Source organism: Cryptomeria japonica, chromosome 7 (genome assembly GCF_030272615.1).
Source record: "Cryptomeria japonica chromosome 7, Sugi_1.0, whole genome shotgun sequence".
Classification (NCBI taxonomy): Eukaryota; Viridiplantae; Streptophyta; class Pinopsida; order Cupressales; family Cupressaceae; genus Cryptomeria; species Cryptomeria japonica.
In genome coordinates this window covers 239,781,983-239,789,718 of record NC_081411.1, presented here as the reverse complement: position 1 = coordinate 239,789,718, position 7,736 = coordinate 239,781,983, and positions in this window count along the sequence as shown.

The window sequence follows — 7,736 nt, the reverse complement described above, 5'->3', positions numbered from 1 at the left end:
AGGAGATCCGAGATGACAGCTCAAGGTGTAAGTTTTAAGAAAGACAGTCCAAGATTTGATGGAAGTAACTATATGTTAAATGGAAGGACCAAATGGAAGTGCACTTGAAATTTCTTGGTGAAGATTATTGGAAGATTACAAAGAATACTTATATTGTTTCTTATAATGGACCATCTACTCTTGATGAGATCAAGGAAGCAAAACACAATATTAGAGCAAAGGAAGCATTGCTTAGTGCCCTCACCGATTCTGAGATGACAAATGTGATGGGACTTTAGACCGCACATGAGATATGGGTGAATCTTGAGGTGTTGTGTGAAGGTGATAAACAAGTGAAGGTTGCTAAGATGCAGAGTTTGAAAGAAAAATATGAGACATTAAGATGGGAGATGATGAGAATATACACTCTTTTATGGTTAAGGTGAATGATTTTGTTCTAGGTATCAGATGTGCCAGTGGAACTATTGAGGAAGATGGAATTGTTGCTAAGGTCTTGATATCTTTTCCTAAAACTTATAAACATAAGGTTGCTTCTATTGATGAGATCTAGAGTTTGACTAGAGTGACAAGAGATATGTTTGTTGGAAAGCTTGTTGCATTTGAGTTTAGTGAATTTGGAGAATCACATGGAAAGTCTGAGAGAAAATTCAAAGCATTTGCATCTATATCCAGTAAGCGAAAATATGATCCTGATGAGTGCAAAATATCTAGATATGAAAGAGAGAGAAGAGAGATGGAAGAGAAAGAAAGAGAGATAGATGAACTTGAAACACTGATTGCCAAGAGATTGCAGCCTAAAGGTGTCGGTAAGGATGATGGAAAGTTGCCTTTGAAATGTTTCTCTTGCAATAAGATAGGAAATTTTGCTTCTAGATGTCTGAAGAGAATGGCTAAGTATGACATACTTGATAAGTTTGATAATCATAATATTAATGATAGATATGACAAGCATGAGAAGTATGACAAGTCTTACAAGCCTAATCGAAAGTTTAGAAATCAAAAGAACTGTTATTGTGCTGCTAATGAAGGTATTACAAATGAAGAATATGAAGGAGATGAAGTTGTATTCCTTTCCCTTAAGGAAGATGGACCTGTACCAATTGATTCCACTAGCTGTACTATTGAGGATAAGACTTTAGCTGCTAAAGTTGAAGAGAAAGATGAATGGGTAATTGATAGCGGTTGTTCACATCATATGACCAGTGATTAAATAAAATTTGTGAGTATGGAAAGATATGATGGTGGAATAGTTAGATTTGGAGATGACAAAGCCTTTGTAATCTGTCGGAGAGGTTCTATTTATTTTGATGGTAAGAATAACACTGATGATGTCTTGTATGTTGAAGGTTTGAAGCATAATTTTCTAATTGTTGGACAAATGGTTGATAAGGGTTATGGTCTACAATTCAAGGATGGTAAATGGAAGATCTTAAATACCTTCAGTATAGAGATTACATATGGAACTAAGATTGAAGGTAACACTTTTCTTTTGAATGCTAGTGAGAAAAGTTGTTTGATTACTCAGATTGATGAGTGTTGGTTATGGCATAGGAGAATGTGTCATGTAAATTTTGATTCAATGATTAATATCTCTTATACACATGTTGTTAGGGATCTACCTAAGATTGTTAAGCCTACTAATCCGGTATGTAAGGAATATTAGTTGGGTAAGGAAACAAGAATTTCTTTCAAAAGAAAACAATATACATATGATGAATTTCTAGATCTTGTGTATACTATGTTGGAATCCAATAAAACTGAGAGGGCGGGGGGGGGGGGGAGGTGGGGTGAATCAGTGTTGTACTAGAATGATTAAGTTTAGCCTTATTAAAACATGCATACACCAACCGATGTACCAATACATACAAAATTGAAAGAAGTAAAGAAACCAATAAACCAGTCACATAAATGAGAACCATAACACACAAAATTATACGTAAAAAACCTGAAAGAGGAAAAAAATGGTGGGATTTGTGATCCATAATATCAATCCACTAGCCATATGAAGAGATATTACAAAATATGAGGGGCCTACACTTGCAGGAAGGCTTACAACTTAGAGCACACTGCTCAATCACAAAAGGAGCCTCACTAACTACATAAAAATCTAGACTATAATCTAGAGAAGTGTTGAACTGCTAAGATATCATCTTCTATGCCAGAATACAGATTTGATTTAAGCTCTATCTGTTCCGGTCTGTAACCCTAAACCCTTTACCAGAATAACCCTTACATGAATTTCCTCGCATACATAATCTCTCTGATATATTTCGCATCTCCTTCAATTCCATATTCACATTATGATTGATATATCTTTCAAAATGATCTATCAAACTGACCTATATACCCTATACAAATTATCATGCGTTATGTCGGCTTACAAAGATATATACAATATCAAATTACATGTCGGATAGATAACATAAATGTATAAATATCAAAACCAATTGTTGATGCTAGATCCAAGAGATGTCAGCCTCCAATACCAATAACCTTTTACTAAACCATGTCAGCCTGTATTGCCGGTCACCAAAGAAATCCTTCTGTCCTATTGGTACCGATGTAGGTGCTGGTGTAGTGCTTGCTGATACACATCTGAACCAAAATAGGAAGCCGAAACACAATACCATGTTGTCATCAATGACAACATAGTGAAACCAACCAATTGAGTGTCAATTTCCAACAATCTCCCCCTTTGGTATTGATGGCAACACTCATGTGAAAAATGGTCAATGTTTCATCTGCTAGTTTCGTCTTGCCTACTCCCCCTGAGCTGAATATCCATTAATGCAAAATACTCCATATCTCTCCCTTGATGTATACAAATCCTATTATTTTTCACATCTATATCACTCTCCCTTTGACATCAATGGCATCAAAAATTTCAAAAAGAATGTCAAAGATTCAAAAAACTATACAATGAATGTCCCAACATATCTTACCAGAGCTTAACAAATTTTAAAATTTCTGGATAAGCCTTCTCCAGTAGCTCAAGATAGGTATCCCAACCTATTTTTAATGTGCTGGAAATAGATACAAGCCCACTTAATATATGTGCAAATAACTCTTTTTCATTTACCTTTGCTGGTGTGGGCTTTCCCACCATATCCATACATTCTTTCTTATGTACACTAAGTGAATCCAACCGGGGATTCACCAAGCCTCTCAGACTTCTGGCTCTTCTTATTATTTATTATCTTTCCTTTTCAAGAACTGAAATTTGGTTTTCCAAAATCAAAATTTGACCATCAATGGATGTAGTCAATGAAATCAATATGTCAAAAGAATTAGCTATATTTGCAATTTTCTCCCTAAGTTCTTTTATCTTTTTATCCACATTATTTGTAAGTATATTAATGTTACAACATACCCTATATATATTTGTGCATTTCTTCAAAGAATTTTCTATTAGTTTTAGGTTATCATCAATCTTCTTCTTCTTAGATTCAATTACCTAATCAAATTTAGCTCTCTTAGCTTGAGTAAACCTCTCCAATGCTTGCCAATTTGAAATTTGTTGTAAGGATTGAAAATACTTTGAAATATGCTTAGTAATTGTTTTAAGCTTGTCAAATGGGCTCGCTTCATTTTCAATCTTGCACTCTAGGACTAGTTTGTATAGAACAGTGACTGATTGATCAATAATCCCTTTATCTGTAGATTCCTCCTTCATTAGTTTTTGTGCTAACATCATCATGAGTTCAGTAGGAGTCATCTCTTTTATGTTTTTCTTTTCGACCTATGAGGTGTCAATTGACAATAATAATGGAACAACTATCATTTTCCTGCTGGATTCCCCTTTCTTCTCTTCTGAAGATTTATCCTTTTATAGCTTTCTCACTTGCATTGGTGGCTTCACCACTTGGTGCAGTCTGTGTAACTGTTCGTTCCTCTATAGGAACTGTAACCTCAATCGGTACATTTGTATCCGAAGGAATATTATCCTCAATATTAGTATCCTGTACAACATTAACTTGTTCAATCTCTATGTTAACTAGTATCTTAATATTTGTCTATACATTTGTATCATCCGGGGGCTTGATTTCTACTGCCTTAATGTTTTTCAAAACTAAGGGTGAAGTACCCATAACCCCCTTTCCTTTTCCTTCAACTGGGGTATCTACAGTGTCTGTCTTGGTTTCTGGTGAAGTAAATAATCCTCTATTCTCTCCAAGGAATTTAACCCATGCTTTTTGAGTCTCCTTTATTATTTCATTTACCCTTCCTAGCATCAGACTAGTTATTCTATGTTTTCTATTAAAAAAATTTCTATCCACCACCTCAAGTGTCTTTTCGATTTCATTTGGAGCAATAGTAACACAAACAAATAATAGCTCTTGAATTTTAATGTGTTTATCTTCTTGCATAGCTGACATTCTTCTAGCATCTAGCATATTATACAATTCAGCAATATTTGATTTTGTATTTCTATTAAGGATTTCTCATAAATATCCAAATATAATAAGATTGCTTCCTCTACCTCTCTTTGTTCATCATCCTCTAAGTGATCATAGTAGAAATTTACATTCTTTAACATGCCATCCTTCATTATTTCATCTACCAATTCTGCACAAGTTTTAGGTGGAATGATATTCACATTATCGGATTGAATAATAGTATCAATGTCATTCTTTTTAGATTCCTTTTTACTGTACCAAATGCAGCTGAAGGTGTAGCATTTGCTGCTTACTTCTGTGCCAACCTTTCTAACTAGTTGCTTTTTAGCTTCAACCTTTGTTTCCTCTATTTTATTCCTTACAACCCTCTTGAATTCCAACAATGTGTCATCCTCACATTCAGATTCTGCAGTAACAGGCTCAATGTGTACTTCTAGATTCTTCCTCTTTCTACCTTTCTACGGGACAACATCAATTAATTCTTTGATGTCCTTTGAGACCTTCTCCACAAATTTTCTTGCTTTCCCTTCTTGCTTCTCTCTCTTCTTCTAGTTGAACTCTATTTCAACCTCATGTGTTTTCTGTTGTGTAGTACCACAGGGTTTCTTTGCCTCATCAATAGGTGCATCAATCAGTATTTTTGCATAGGCATCAAGAATCTGTGCATCCACCTCATAGCCCATTTCCTCAATCCAAATATTTCAGGGCTTAACTTCTTGCATAAGTGTTTCATCCTTCTTCACCATGAAGCATATGTTGGTTGATATTTTTTTACAATATGCTCAGGTACCCTTACCCTAGACCTCATAGATTTCTGAAATGCTTTGAAATATCCCCAAACTTTGTCATCTCTTTGAATACCTAAAGCAACAATTGAGTGTTTCAATTGTCTCCCTACCGGGATTTCAAATTCCCATTGCCTTTTACCAAAATCGGGTGTATCATTCATGAAAAATAACATTAAGCAAACTATCAAGTTGCCATACCGGAAGGTACCCTTCTTTTATCCCTTAATCTTTCCGAGGTTTATTAACAACTCATCTAGCATCCAACCACAAAGATCCAATTTCACATTATCTCTCATCATTTTGTATGCAACTAAAATGCATGAACTGGAAACAAAATTCAGTCAGCTTGACTGAGTTACCTTATACCTAATGATCATGCTACCGAATCTGATGTTTGTGTTGGTAATAGTGTTCAGTCTCATAAATCTCCTGTCAGATGTTGTGTTGGTGATCTTATTCATGAAATCATTCAAAACCTTCTTGTTTGGATGTTGCCCAACTGATGGTAAACTAGTGATTGCCCGAATGACTTCCTTGGTGATCTTGTAAGGTTTGTCTAACCATATAAATTGCCCATTTACTCTGCTCAAAACGTATTTGATTATCTCATCTTCAAATTTTGGAATATCCAGAATGCTGGTAAACCCTAGGTCTTAAATATGCTTGAATGTCGGTTTGATCTTTCTAGAATCTCCCATCAGATTGCTCATATACATGCCCTTAGTTTTTGAATTTCCCAAGTCCTTAATGTGACACTGAATATATGCCCTAACATATTCAATATAGACAACTACCCCTGGAACCGGGGAAAATGCTCCAATTGAATCTTCTAGGGTAGCCACATGTGGATACTGGTTGAAAATTATTCCGGGGCAGTCCTTGACCTCTAATATAGTTGGTTTTGCAACAAAAATAATAATAGATGATGATCCCATTTCAACGTTTAAAGATAAATACCTTTTGATCGCTCTCGGTGAAAACTCTCAACAAATTCTTCCATACACCTGTGAAATCGCTCAAGAAAAAAAGTGATTTCTCTAAAATGCCTTTGATTGCTCTTAGTTGCTCTTAATTTCTCTAAAATCACTATGAATGCAAGGTGATCAATAATGAAGTGAATTCGACCTTTTAACCTTCGAGAAAAACCCTAATCTTCCATCGACATAAATGACTGCTGGTGAAAGATACCTGATCTCACACATAATCATATCCATGTCGGACAATCATGTCCAATACCTAGAACATATTCCAAAACCTCTTCTCGGGGCATATGCAACATATTCATGAATTTTGCCTACCCCTAAGGCATCTACCTTAGTTACCGGATGAGCTACCTGCCAGTGCAAGAGCAACCTCTTTTGCCAGATAAGTAACCAGGACATTTCTGTCTGATGATTGTTCTTCATTCTTTCTAACCCATCTCTAAGTATGATCTTTCTGGATTTCACTAACCTTCTCTTTCCCTTTCTCATTTGATCCTCCATTACCAACTGATAGATTTCTGTTTCTACAGAATTTAGCAATATGTCCAACCTCATTACATGCATAACATGTAACATTGTTCCTCTGAATTCTTTTTCTAAAACTGGTGAAATTGCTTGACCTGCACTGATTAGCCATATGTCCAAAATTTTCACATGCATAGAATTTAACATTCATACTACAATATTATGTGACCAAATCTATTGCAAACAAAACATCTACCATTGAATTTATAATCATTAAATTTCCTTACCGGTGTCTTATGGTTTTGATCTTCATTAGGAGTACCAGAACTCTATCCTTGCTCAAATCCAAGTCCATTGGAATCTCCAATATTCCTTTGTCTCTTCAATAACTCATCTAGTTGTGCTGAGCTAATATTGAATTTTTCTTTATACTCACTTGCAGTAGTTAAGTCATTTCTCAGAATTATTATTGGCCTCTCAAGCTCTTGTTCATTACTCTAGGATTGTACTAAATCAGTTCTCAACATATCATTCTCATGAACCAACCTACCACATTCTTCAAATTTGTTCTTCAGGGATACAACAATATTTTCTTCTATTTTTTTTGTCCTCAATCTCCTTAGACATTCTCATAGTTATAACTTCCATTTCATTTTTCATAACCATGTTCTCCTGAATTAATTTTTGACATTGTTACTTAAGTAAATCTTTCTCTTCATCATCCTGATTTTGAAAAATTTCCTTTCTCCTAGCCTGAATAGATGACAACCTCTCTTGTAGGAAAAGAATGAATTCCTTATCATAATTCAATTCATCTTGTAGCTTTAAGTTCTTCAACCTTTTAGTATCATAATCTTCAAGTTCCATCTCAAGTTGCTTCTCCAAATTCATATCCATGGATTCCGGATTCAAGAGCTTCCTCAAGCTATTAAACTTCCTCTGTGGCACAAGGCTCTGATACGAATTTTTGGAATCCAATAATGCTGAGAGGGGGAGGGGGGGGAAGGAGGGGGGAGGGGTGAATCAGTGTTATAATAGAATTATTAATTTATTCTTATTAAAACATGCATACACCAACCGGTATACCGGTACATACAAAATTG